General features: G+C 27.2%; 2 protein-coding genes across 3 annotated transcripts in view; one reads left to right on the top strand and one right to left on the bottom strand.

The window, feature by feature from the left end:
• LOC106682652 (suppressor of lurcher protein 1) overlaps nucleotides 1-14539 on the bottom strand; it is a 181124-nt gene that overhangs the window by 111501 nt on the left and 55084 nt on the right. The window lies entirely within an intron of this gene.
• LOC106682655 (sodium-coupled monocarboxylate transporter 2) overlaps nucleotides 7382-14539 on the top strand; it is a 21253-nt gene continuing 14095 nt past the window's right edge. Inside the window, exon 1 of one of the 2 annotated variants that reach the window (XM_014423640.2) lies at nucleotides 7382-7497. The gene's annotated coding sequence lies outside the window, so the exon portion shown is untranslated. Of the gene's footprint in view, nucleotides 7569-14539 lie in introns of both variants that reach the window. The other variant, XM_014423639.2, reaches the window with a different exon arrangement.

Raw genomic sequence — 14539 nt, forward strand, 5'->3', positions numbered from 1 at the left:
AAAGACCAATAATCTTAGTTTATCGAGTCAGTCATGAAGTACTATACTGAAAGACCAATAATCTTATTTTCGAGCATCTTAATAACTCGCATTTATAAAATAACATACAAATAAAACAAACAAAACCCACATTTTCTTTTTGAGGTTTCTCACAGTCTATTACAGAGTCTTCCTTGTTCCAAAGAATAAATATTCAATTCTTAAAATGAGACTTTCGCACCTCTACTCTCCATTTTATAGCATCCCATGCCTATGCCTTTATGTTCATTAAAATTATATCCTGGTTCGAAAAGATAAATTGTAACAAAGAAATAAATTCCACTGGGAATAAAGACCTATTACCCTTATAGAACTTCTAGGTCAATGATTCTCAGACGCGAAATCGTTCCTTAGGAGATGGTCGGGGAGGTTACAAATCTAATAAAAAACAATCAGGTATTATTACCTGGCTCGAAGCTTCAAAAGCTTATGAGATTACATTAACTTGCATTAGGAGGTCAAAGAAGCCATGATCTTTCGAGACGATGAGAATGAAATGTAATTGGGAAGTCTTTAGAACGCCAAATCCAGGAGGAATGATTTTTTGTTTTAAATATATTTTATAATACTTTTTTTAATATTTTTATAAAATAATAGTTATTCTCTGGAATTACGAATGGAGTCGATAGAGGATTACATAAAAAAATGGTTCTTGAAGTTCCAATCACATTTACCGACAGTTAAAGGAGTAGACAACTTGGGAAACTCAACCTCAACCCGAAGACTGAAGCCCAGACTGCTGCAGGACATTCTATATTTATTAATTCTATTATTCATACTACTCTACTCTCTTCACTTTTTTTTTTTTTTTTTTTTTTTTCAAAAAATGCTTATTTTAGCTTGTTATTTTTTTCCCATTAGAGGGGAATTTTTTTAGGTCTAGGAATGTCATTATTTTTGTTATTAATTTTACTTTTCTCTTTTATTAAGAGGCATTATTTTTATCTATTTATTATTTTTTTTTTGTAAATTATAAAGTTGTATGTAGTTGGGGGTGTCTGAATATACCACTTCCATAATCAATTGTTAAAAAAATTGTAACGATTATATCAACCATGTAAGGCCCACCAGGCCGATCTTAATGCCAGATAGACAATTAAAAAATATTTATTTCATCTTCTAATTTTATTTAGAGAATTTTGTGTTGTTAATAATAATTCTGTCGAATTTAGCATCAAAAACATATTTCCAAATTCAGAAAAACTAAAATGAAGATTTCCAGGGAATAGGATGAGGAAGAATTGGCACATAAGGTAGTGGTATGGAACATATATATTTCATATACATATGTGTGCATAAATTGATTGTGTTTCCTTCATGCCAAACGCCAATATTAATTATTAATATTGCCAATATTAATCTATGCGCTGTAACAATATTAATATTATATACCTTCAATTACTTAGTCCTGGTAGAGAACTGAGTAAAATTTCATAAGTGAGTTCAAAATCTAAAGTTTTTTTTTCATTCTGTAGTTTAAAATTATTTATTATGCCTCGCTTAAAATTACTTTATTACTCTTAAAATAAGAGGGGACATTCGTAATTTTATTGTGAGTGTTCAAAAGAACAAGTCGAAATAAGCTATGTGTTAAACATGTAGTAAGATTACTTTATTTACGTACAAGTACTTTATTTAAGAGCCGTTTTGGAGATGATAGAAAAAAAATGAAAAATCGATTGTATAATATCATTTTATCGAAATCACTTTTCGATCAGTCTATTTTATATTATATTGTATTGAAAAAGTTGCTGTGGCAGCTCTTGCATAAGTGTGTGTAATATAAATATGAAATTTCAGTTTTGTATGACTTATCGTTTCTGTGCTAAGCTATTCATATACACACAGAAATACACACACCCATTATTCACCACTTCACCATTTTGCGAGAATTGGTCTAAATAAAATTGTATTCATAAATTTCAATAATTTTGAAATTAGAATCTGCGCTATGAATGAGAGGCTGGAGAATCTCTTTGTTGAAGAAATGGAACAGGCACTCTAGCTGCTATGAATACTAAAATTGCCACTTGCACTCTTCCCACGGCATTATCTACCATCAACATTAATTCCATCTTATTCCTAACCTAAGAAAAACGGATACACCACGCCACGGAAACAAAAATTAGATGGAATCGCTCACTAGCATCTACGCTCTGAAGTAGGTATCTGTTTCTTATCCAGTTTTATTTAATTTATAATTTAGGTATTATTTTAGGGTAAGTAATTATACAAATTATTCATTAGATAAAATCATCCCCATAACTTTCTAAAACTAAAATCTTTAAAAAATATAAAAAAAGAGCTAGTGTACTTACTGATATCGATTTCCAAAAAAATCGTTGATCCCTCTTCATTGTGAAATTAACTCAGCTAGTATGTTTAACTAATTTATGGTAATTTCGCTTTTAACTAATTACTGTATTTATTTAATTATAATTTTTGTAATTTTAGTTCTTGTTTTAATTAATTTGTTGTTTTTTATCCATATGTAACCGATCTAGCCCGAACCAGATGTCAGTCCTTCCATAATAAACTCCCTAACCACCCAAACCCACTAGCTTCTAACCTTGCTTCGTCTTCCATTCCTGACAATCCTCCGAGGCGTCTGAAAAGAAGATGGCCACGAGACTTCCTAATGTATCACTCAATTATAAACTTACATCAAATTTACTGAATGTATTATTATGTACTGTTGTAAATTTCAGTTAAAATATTCTTAAAAAAATGTACTATTGATTAATTTTACAACTCTAATAGTTATACATTGGGAGTGTGTACGTTCTTCTTCTTGTATGGGGAAGATGAACAGACACTTTAGATAGAACGAGGCCTTCGTATGTCGAACACGTACAGCCCCTTGAGTGAGTCGTAAGCACCTTGGATTCTATAGCCAGGACAGCCTTTAATCGCAAAGGAGAAAGACGTTTATAATAAATGTTCCACAAGATTTTATTGAGAATTTCCTTCCAAGTACAAATAAATATAATGAGGGATAAAAATACATACACAGTATAGTAAGTGATTACTATAAAAAAAAAAAAATGTTTTTCTTTATTTTCGAATATTATCGTGTGATTTACTATTTTTTTTTATTTATTTTTTTAATTGAAGTGAAAACTACTTTAATTATATTATTTCAAAATTTTTTGAGACAAGGTAATTATTTATTAAATAAAACCAAAAATTGTATCCAATTCTGTCTCAATACTTTATTTCTCAGAATAATAAGTGAGAAATAAAGTGTTGAGACAGAATTGAATACAATTTTTGGTTTTATTTAATAGTGAAAACTACAATTACAAGCAAATAAACAAATAGAAAATCCTATAGAGTATTTGTTTTCTTATTCAAAGTTTAACTCATGCCAAAATAGATTTTGCTACAATTTGAATTAAAAAATAAATGAACTAGTAATTATTATTAACTTGTAATTAATTAATGTTAAGTAATTTTACTAAAAGTGTAACTAATACAAGTAACTATTCGAAATTAAACAGTAGAATAAATAATTACTATATGATGCCAGTTCCATGCATTATCACAACTCGTAGGCTGTTATAACTTAAGTGAAATAAGGTATTCATGTATTGAAAATTAACTAATGACAAATAGATATACAAGAAAATTTTATTGCACTATCTGCCTCTAAACGTCTTCATAGAATCCGGGTGAATTTTAATCTATAGGTATGCTCTTTCGATTAAAAAAGAAATTATTGAAATCAATTCAAAAATGAAGTTGAAAGAAAATCATTCGTAACATATATTTAAAAAAATATGGATGACATATTTTTTTTTTTTTAAGTCAGTAAAATATTAAGGAAAAATAAAATGATAAAGCATGGGAGAAGTTGTCTTTGTTGTTTGATTAATTTTGAAGCTGAAAGAAATTCCTAACCATGAGTAAAAAGTATTTAAGTTTAGCAAGTCAATAGGATAGAATTTATACACAGAAATGTAACGTTTACAATTTTGAATCTGAAACGAAACTTACTAAAGTAACTAAAATGCCGTTGGGAAATAAAAAAAAAAAAATCAACCCTCAAAGAACTTTTAAACATCCACATCAAAGGCAGTTTTTTTTTCTCCGATAGGATTCCCCCCTCAAGTCAGAAAGAATTTCCTTTAAATTTCGAACTCAGGTTAAAATTAAAACATTATTCAACTTTTCTAAAACCTGTTAAGAGATTTTTTTAATGACGGTTTGTATTTATGCAGTTGAGTTTTACTCCCTTAGGCTATTAAATGTAGAGATGAAAGTTTCTCAGCCTTTAGTTAATTTTTTATAATTTGTTTATAATTATGAAAAATAAAAATATAAGTAAAGTTTTTGAATGCCGTTTGAATTAAGCTGAATGTATGAATGATTAAAAGAAGGCTAAATTATTTTTTTTTTTTCTACAGGAGTCCAATGTATTAAATCCAGCCCATGGAACATACATCTGAAATAATTTTTTTTTTTAATAACTTTGTTGAAATTTACAACATGTCACAACATGTATATTACAAAATACATTCAGTAAATTTGATCTTAGTTAAAATGAAGTGTTACAGACGTGTAGAGCAACTATTCCTTGACATTTTACATTAGCTGGTCTCGTGGCCATCTTCTTTTCAGGCGCCTCGGAGGATTGTCAGGACTGGAAGAGGATGTAAGGTTAGAAATTACTTTACATTACAATTAATTAATTAATTTATTTATTTTTTCATGCTCATAGTTTGATTATGTTTATTTTCTTTATCCTTCTGTTTGTATATATTTGAAGAGAGATTTTATTTCTTTTTATTTACTTTTTTTTTAATGCTATTTTATATGAATATGATCATTCACTAATATTACCTATTGCCCACAACGGTGTGGCAGATAGTAATATCTATCAATTAATAATTTTTTTGGAAAAAAAAAAAATGTAAAAAATCATTTCTGGCGGTCCTAAAACTCTTATCAATCAGCTGATTAATTTAACTAATTAACAAATCAGACATTTTCTCTTCCAAACACCTATTCTGTGTATCTCAACGAAAAATGTATAGTACAAGAGCCAGGAAGATAAAAATTCTGTTATTTCTGACCAATTTATTATTATTTTAATGAAAACTATGTATAATTACTAGTCAAAATTTAAGAGTCTGCCCTGATAGGGGGAATAAAAAATGGCGGTTATTTCAAAGCGTCAAAATAATTTTTCATTCGGAGCTGTATATCTTTTAAACTATCTACAACACTAGAAAACCTAAGAGATCAATTTTTAAAGTAGAGTGACTATGAGCCCTAATAGAACTATTTACATTCAATATTTCCCGAGATATAGCTTTTTAAAAAGCAAAATTTTATAAAAAATACACTGAAAAATCAGAATTTAGTGAATTTATTTTAAGAAATCTATATTTTAAAAACCTTTCGACTTAAAGATATCTATTAGTACTCAATTTAAAGCTAGTTTAATGTACTATAAATTAGATTATGACGTTTATCCTCTTAGATGTAGTATTTGTTAGGAATTTTTTTTAGCTCCATATTTTTGCAAAAAATACTAAAAAAATAGTTCAATAGTTCCGGAGATACAGTTTTTCTAAAAGAAACATTTTATGAAAACAGATGTTCATTAAAACTCCAATTAAAGGTAGTTTAATATCCTATAAAGTAGTTTCTGACGTTTATCTTCATTTCTAGTTGTTCCTACAAAATTATGAAAAACTATGGCTTAGGAACCATTAAGACGTACAGGTGACTGGCAACACTCAAATTAAAGTTAGTTGAATGCACCATAAAGCTGTTTATAACTTTATCTTTATAGGAGTAGTAGTATTTGTATTTGCATCTTTATAAGTTATATTTATATTTTATTGCAATATTTTATATACTATCAATTTTTTCCCTAAATAAATCACCCAGAAATTTAAATTATTTAAGAGCAATTTAATAAAAAAATGGTATTAAAGTAATATATTTTATATATTATTTATATTTTATTAATCGAATCATTAGTTTTATCACTAGAAATAAATTCATACTGTTCTGCCCTAGCTTGTAAATCGTATCAGGTTCCACTGTGCCCTAATAATAAAAAAATATTAATTCATATTTCATTTATATTTATAATTTCATTATTTATTATTTAATAATTTTATAATGTTATTTTGCCATCTATGTTGCCATCTGGTCGGACAATGACGGATGTACTTCTCTGAATAATTAAATAAATAAAAAAAAAATTAATCTGCCATTTTTAATTTCTCCTTACCATGGTTGGTAGAGTCATCGATTTTTAACTCTTTACTTCGTAGTTTTGAATAAAGTAATCGTTTTTTTTAAAACGTTAGTAATTTTTTTTCTTTCCCCGGCATTTGAACTATGACATTAATGAAAATTACTCATGTGGGTTTTTACTGAAAGAAACAAAACTTTTGTTTTTTTCTATAATTTAAGATCTAAATTGATTCGGTTTCTCAGATGATTTTTTTAATTCGATCCATATCTATCGTAGAGTGTCCGTTTTTTCTATTTTTTTTATTTTTTTATTATAAGCTATACAAGTTTGAAAGGATTTTTCAGTTATTTTATTGATTAACTTATGTTTGTCTCTCTTTATTTTTTCGTATTTTATTTGATCGATATTTACGTATTTTTATTTATTATTCTTAACGCTCCAAAGAAACATTTGAAGACGCTAATTGATGAAGATGCTATGTAAAATTTTAAGAAATATAGAAATTTTTTGTTAGAAAAATATTTTAAATGCTCCTTTTTACATAACATCTCTTATAAATTTTAACTAAATACAATCTACCCAAATCATATAATTTCAATAGTATTTAGATGAATTTTGGAAATAAACTCATATGTACTACATCACGATACTTTTTTGTGATATTAATATAATTTTTTGTTTATTTATTTTTATTTTCATGTATTGATAAACCCATTTAATTACATGATGTTAAGCCAACTATCTTAGGATTAATTCCATAACACCTTAAAAAAAAAAATAATACTGGGTTTGATTAATGATTTTTTTTATTAAAGTGATTTATTTTGTTAAGTTTCTTGGTAAAAACAAAAAATTAATCTGCCATTTTTTAATTTCTCCTTACCATGGTTGATAGAGTCATAGATTTTTAAGTTTTAACTTCGTAGTTTTGAATAAAGTAATCGAAAAGTGGATTGAAATTTTTTTTTCTTTCCCCGGCTTTTGAACTATGATATTAATATAGATATAATAGGATATGGAATATGGACTGAATGACTACTTGCCCTAGCAACGTGGCCAAACGTTTGGCGTGGATCATCGCCGTGGATGGTTTTAGGAAGCGTCAATTTAGCATTGCCTACTGTTACCGTCAATCTAGGCTTGCATTGTGAAGTGACCCCGACATCTAGTTACGCTTCTATCTTCCAATAAGCAAGATTTCACCAGCCAGGCTTTAGTTCCAGTTGTGTTGTTCCAGCGAAAAGGTCAGTGTTAGTATTTAACCAATAGTCAACCACAACTTTATGATCTTACGAACTTATTCTCATCATATAAGGTAAATATTATTTATAGATCATATAAATTTCAATAAATATTTTGAAAAAATAAACTCTGATAATGGTAATCAAACATCAGTCATTAGCACCGAGAAAGTTCTTCCAGAAATGTAGCACTTATGAAATTTATTTTCTATTTAACCGATCAAAATTTTTAATAAATTAAAAAAAAAAATAAAGAATATGCCCTTTTATTATTTTTTTTAATTTGTTTCACAACCAAACAATGTTTCAAGCAGTTTTCCCTTTGTACCATACAAAAATAATGCACAAGCAATAGTTTTACAAATAAATAAAGTGAATTTTAAATAAATTCATTTTAAAGTTACTTAAATAAAATTCACTATTTATACCGCTAGTTCTATAATTATATATCAATTTACAAAATAGGAAGAATTTTTGATATCAGGCAAAATAGTTAATTATATTTAAATAACTTATTTATTTGAAATTCACTTTTTATGTTTTTTATTCATTTTTCATTATTTTTTATTTTATTAGAATAATAAACTGTTCAATTACTGAAATAAATTAATGACGTGATGAGAGGGTAATATCTTACAGAAAAATAATATTACGAATTACTAACCAAAGTCCAAAATTAAAATTTGAAATTTATAATTAAAGAGTATGCTCTCGTTTTTCCAATTAAAAATAAACAGAATTGAAAAGTTAAGTCATAGAAAAGGCAAGTAATGAGAAAGCGCAAAAAAGTGAATAATCGTTTATTTTAAAATTTATTATGCCAAATGTCAACTAAATGCAAAAGAAAATTACTCATGTGGGTAATACAAAACTTTTGCTTTTGCCTGTCCTTTTTTTCTATATTTTTATTTTTTTATTATAAGTTATACAAGTTTGAAAGGATTTTTCAATTATTTTATTGATTAACTTATGTTTGTCTCTCTTTATTTTTTCGTATTTAATTTGTTCAAAATTTTATTTGATCGATATTTACGTATTTTTATTTATTATCCTTAACGCTCGAAACAAACATTTGAAGACGCTAATTGATGAAGATGCTATGTAAAATTTTAAGAAATATAGTCATTTTGTCTTGGAAAAATATTTTAAATGATCTTTTTTACATACCATCTCTTTTACATTTTAACTAAATAAAATCTACCCAAATCATATAATTTCAATAGTAGTTAGGTGAATTATGGAAATAAACGACTCATACGTACTTTTTTGTTTATTTATTTTTATTTTCATGTTATTCAATCCATGTATTGATAAGCCCATTTAATTACACGATGTTGAGCCAACTATCTTAGTATGAGTTCCATAACACACCTTAAAAAAAAAAAATAAAATAAAATAATGAAGAATAAAATATAGCCTGATGGGTTTGATTAAAGAATTTATTTATTAGAGTGATTTATTTTGTTAGTTTTTTGGTTAAAAAAAAATAGTCAAGAAATAGATTCTGTTTATTTATTTTTGATTTTTCAAGATTCTTATACCTCTACCTTCCAACCTTTTCATGTACTAGGTTAAGGTCAAAGCAAACATTTAGGCTTTCTTCATATTACTTGTACCAGGTATAATATTATCTACCTTTATAGGGAATATATAAATAAATATATTGTATTAATATATTTGAAAATTAATGAGGAAATCGAAACTGAATCTAAATAGGGTTGTTGGTCTGTCATCACTAAATTGCCTCCGGGTTTGACCTTCAGGTCACTTATAGTGAAGGTTACATAAGTTATTCTCCGTTTCTTTTTTAGTTTTATCGAATAATATTTAAAATTATTGTAAATATTTCAAATATTTATTGAAGAGCTAAAAGAACACATTTATTTATCTATTAAGATGATCGAATTAATAGATAATTGCTTGCTATAAACTAACCCACAATAGTGCTTGAAAAGAACCTATAGATTATTAATAGATTTAAAATTGTTTAACACAGTGAGATTCTGATTAAATGTTTTAGTTTATAATCCCTCTACATAAGAAAAATACCATTATTACTTTAATTCTGTATTTAGAATTCTATATACACCTGGCTGTAACTAGTTTCTAGTCCTCCTATAAATATTCTTCCTTAAATTATTATTATTATTTCTTTTATATATTTTATAAACAAAACAAAAAAATGTCTATTCATTTATTTATTTTCTTATTTTCTCTGTATAATTATTTTAATTTATTTTTTCAATTCTTACAATATTTTAGCCCTGTAAAGTGGGGCGAAACATTGGTTAACAATAAATAATTTTTTTAAAACTATTTTGATAGCTTTATTGACTATTTTCCTACAATCTACTTCATACGTTCAACTATCTTCTGCCAATATATATTTTTCGTTATAATAACTTATTAAACAAATTATTTATTTTCACAATATTAAATTTTCGAATGATTATTTTACCATTGTTGCACCTAACCTTGTTATATCTCCAAAATGTTACTAATCTGCTTATAGCGTAATCCGTAGGGGAGAAAATGTTTGGAGGTGGAGGTGATATCGACTGAGGTAGAGTTTTGGACAGAGCGGACAGTTTTCATCAGTTATCACTCCCTAGGGCACACTTGCTCAATGGAAACACCGCGCTGTCCCTCGACCTCTGGCCCTGGCCTAGCTCTGTATCATCCATCACGATAATCCTTCTATTCACTAATCACACTGGTGAATACTAACGAGGGCTTTGGTGTAGGAGGACATCTAAAGTATACGTTTAATGTTTAACAAATCTCCGAAAATTACTTTTTTTTTATGTATTAATGTTTGAATGTATGTGAATTAGAAAGAAATGGTCAGAGATATTGTCAAGAAGATCACATACATATATACATATAAATGATTGACCGTATTATTTCAAATTATGAAGAAGATGGTGAAGGGTACGGACAAAAGAAAAAAAAAATTGTTAACAAATAGTTATTTGCCGACGTTTCACCCCATTTTGTAAAATTTCATCAAGGTTCAGAAAGCTTTCAAAAGTCACTGTTTCGAAAGCTCTCAACTGGAACAACCCTGATGAAGCTCTGCAAAGTGGGGCGACAAGTCACTAAATAAAGAGTTTTTAACTATTTTTTGTTTTATTTTGACTACATACCTGACCATCGTCTTCATAATTATAAATCAAAACTAGTCTTCATCAAGGCTAAAATAAAAAGATAGAAAGTAGGTATTTTTTGGTAGATTTTTTAAATAAAGGTGGGGCTATTAAAATAAATCCATACATAAATCAAAATAGTAAGGATATTAAAGATATGCTATTATTTTTTCTCGGGCTAGATTTTTTTTTAATAATTTATATATCGTTATTTACAACTGTATAAAATTATATACAACTAGTAAATTTACTATTAGATATAAAACGAGACGAAATAAACATGCGGAAAATCTATCCAATAACATTACTAGATGTCTGTCCCCTAGAAGATCTCTGGGCCATCTTCTTTTCAGACGTCTAGGGGAATTATCGGGTAATGAAGGAGAAGCCAAGTTAACAGTCAGTGGATTTGGATGGTTAGGAAGTTTATAATGGATGGATTAGTATCTGGTTCTGGCCAAATCGGCAACATATGGAACACTGAGGTCCTCATGGATGATTTGATTTGTGACAAAGTAAGGAAGATTAAGTATTTTGGACTGTAACGATTAAATACGAGAGGAATTCGATGGTTTAGTGGAGCCCCAATGCTCAACTCCAGTTGTACAAATTGGCCTTATTATTATCATTTAGATCAGTCTTTGTAATGGATTGGATGTTTGGACTGTTTGATTATAGCTTAATTTTAGATTTTGTGTTCTATTCATATTAACTACTTCTTAACAGACACATCTGTATTACGAATAAAATCATCATTCCTTTTATGGACTCATTTATTTTTTAATCTCACAAAAAACAAATATTTTTACAATGTATCATCAAAAGAATATATATATATATTTTTGGGGGAAAGGCTTTAGGCAGAGATGGCAAAAAAATAATTACAAATATAATTACTGTGTTTTGGAATTGCAGAAGAACGATTACATTCAAAAGTAATTGTTATTTTTTTCCTACAAGAAGTAATTGTAATCTTTACTATGGTTCTAAATTTGGATTTCTACTAATAAGAAATATGTTCAAATAAACTGAATACACACGAGTTAAATTACATTTTGTAGTAATAGCAATTACCAAGGTTCATGAAGTAATTGTTATTGAGAGTCACAATTACAATTAAAATAATTTTACGGTGTAAAAGTAAGATACAACTACTTCTTTGTATTTGTTCTTCAAAAGCACTGATTTTTGATATTTTGGACGATTTAAGTGTAATTATAGTGCAACTGAATTGAAGATACATTTAATTGAAGATGTAATTAAATTACTTATGCAATTAAGGCTTTCTGCCTAATTATGGTCTTAGGTACTTCGGCCTGTACTATAAGTTTTTTTTTTTTTTTACTTTGTATTGTTTCTCACACTACAGATAGTGTGTGTAACAATGTGATACACTGATGTGTGAGGTCACTTTTCCAGTTAGCAACCTATTCTAAAATGTTTTTATTTTTTAAAATCTGTTTCTTATGTTTATCAAAGAAACGAAGTGGAATGAATAAATATTTTGTTTCGTATCTTTTTATTTATTTATATATTTTTTAGCGAACCAACCTTTTTCTCTTCTTTTTACTCATATGTTCAGCTCGTCTTTATAAAATTTCCAAGAATGACGAAAAACCCATATCAAATTAATTAGTAGAGATGAAAGTATATTTTCTTCAATGAGGAAAACGACCTCTAAGTTCTTCATGTTCAGCTCCATAGGATAAATCCAATTCCAAGAACCTAATAAAAGCTTTTGAAACTCAAGCATTACCCTGGTAAAGTTATAAAATTCGTTGAGGAAAGTTCACTTAATCTTTCGTACACTTAAACCATTCTCCATTGATCGGCTGAACGCAGAAATTCCAGGTCACTTCAGACAAGCCCCTACTTATACATCTCAAAACTTTACAAGCCGCAATAATTTTCAATAAAGTTCTGACCAAAAAAAAAAATATCTTAAATTACTAATTATACGTGTGTAACCTGCGAATAAATTATAAATTTATTTATTTACCTCTCTTATAGCCTTAAGACAAGATGGAGTTTATCCAGTAAGTAAAATAACAAACAAAATTTACAAAATAAAGAAAGAATGGAAAAAGTATTAAAAAAAAATTAGAAAAATGAAAAATAAAAACATCGTAGCCTATAAAATGAAAAATACTAAATAAAATATAACATATTAAATGTTAACTACAAAAAAGTTGGTGTGTTTCTATTGAAATACTAGATTGATTGATAATGATTTATTAATCAAGCATAGATCACCAATAAATATTAATTACAGATTGAACACACACCAAACCAAAAGGGTAACAATAACGAAGGTTATATATATATATATAGTGTTCTCAGTAGTACTGTTCAAATTATAAAAATAAAAACATCTATTTTTAACAGTTTCAAATGTGCAAAAATGATGAAACTATACCATTTAAAACATAACTAACTAAAAATGCAATCCATAAAAATTTCTCAAGGTACAAATAAATAATTTCACACCAAATATTAGTTGCCGACAACACTTGGGTATCAGTCGTTACGGCAAAAATTATTTATTTAATTTATAATCTTACACACTTTCTTGAGTCTGGTTAATGTTGTTTAAATAAATAATTTAATTTTTATCCATTTTAACCTAAACACATTTTATTTCCTTACAAGTCCGACGTTTCGGCCAATCCGGCCATCCTCAGGGACAATCTTAATACAATTTTGAACAAAGTGATTTAAATCTCAACTTCATGCAGGCTATTCTGCCTAGGTCAAAACAACAATTTCTAATTAGTCAATTTTCACATTAAAAACAAAAATTAAAATTCATTTATCACAGTCACTATTTATTAAAACTTTACTACAACCTAAGTTATAAACTTCTTTATAAGTTATATAATTCATTTATCAAATAGGTTTACTGTATTATATTTTAGTTTATATCTAAATTGTATTAAGATTGTCCCCGAGGATGACCGGATTGGCCGAAACCAAAGGACACAAGGACTTGTATTGAAAATAAACTGTGTTGAGACTAAAATGGATAAAAATTAAATTATTTATTTAAAAAAGATTATTTATTTACTTTTTTCATCTTGAACGTAGGAGCCCAAAAGCCCGATTTTGACATTTTGAATTCAGGTTTTTACCGGCTTAGACGTGATTTTGATCTAAAAAAAGGCAGGTTACATAGTAAAATCTGCGCTTTAGTGTGTATAGTGCTAAGAAAGAGAAAATATAGGAAAAACGTTCAATAAATTACAAATAATTAACATATTTTTCATAAATTAGAAAATGATTGGAGTGCGGTCTATGAATATAAGTAGGTAAAAACTTATTTATTAGAGCCAACGTTTCGGCCAGAATTTCATCCTTTCATTAGGCCTAAGAACAGAAACCAAGGTAACAATCATAAAGAATAAAATATATTACATAATGATTTGAAAGTAAGGAAATGAGTGAAAAATATAGGCACATAAATAGTGTTGAAAGAAAATGTATAGTCTAAGTATCTAAGTATTATAAGAAGAGCAAGGTATATGATAATAAGTAATATTAAAATTTAGAAAAAGGAAAGAGCAAACAAAATAATATGAAAATCTAGTAAATAAATATTTTTACAAAATGAAAATTATTTAAAATTCATAACTGATTTTTTAAAAAAGTGGTAATGAAAACGTATATGTAATTAAAATATCAGGATTAATGAAATAAAATATAAATTTATATAAGCCAATAGGAGAAAAGAAATATCAATATGAATAAGAAAAATCTAACTAGTAAATATATGTAAACAAAATTAAATAAAATTATTGAAAATTAAAGTTATGAATAGAAGTGTGAAAGAAAATATACGTAATTAATGAAATATATGTGTATTCTCTTCCTTTATAAATATATAGGCATTGCTTAGTGATATG

The sequence above is a fragment of the Halyomorpha halys genome, unplaced genomic scaffold, assembly GCF_000696795.3.
Source record: "Halyomorpha halys isolate HHAL.00 unplaced genomic scaffold, Hhal_1.1 Scaffold433.1, whole genome shotgun sequence".
In the NCBI taxonomy this organism is placed as follows: domain Eukaryota; kingdom Metazoa; phylum Arthropoda; class Insecta; order Hemiptera; family Pentatomidae; genus Halyomorpha; species Halyomorpha halys.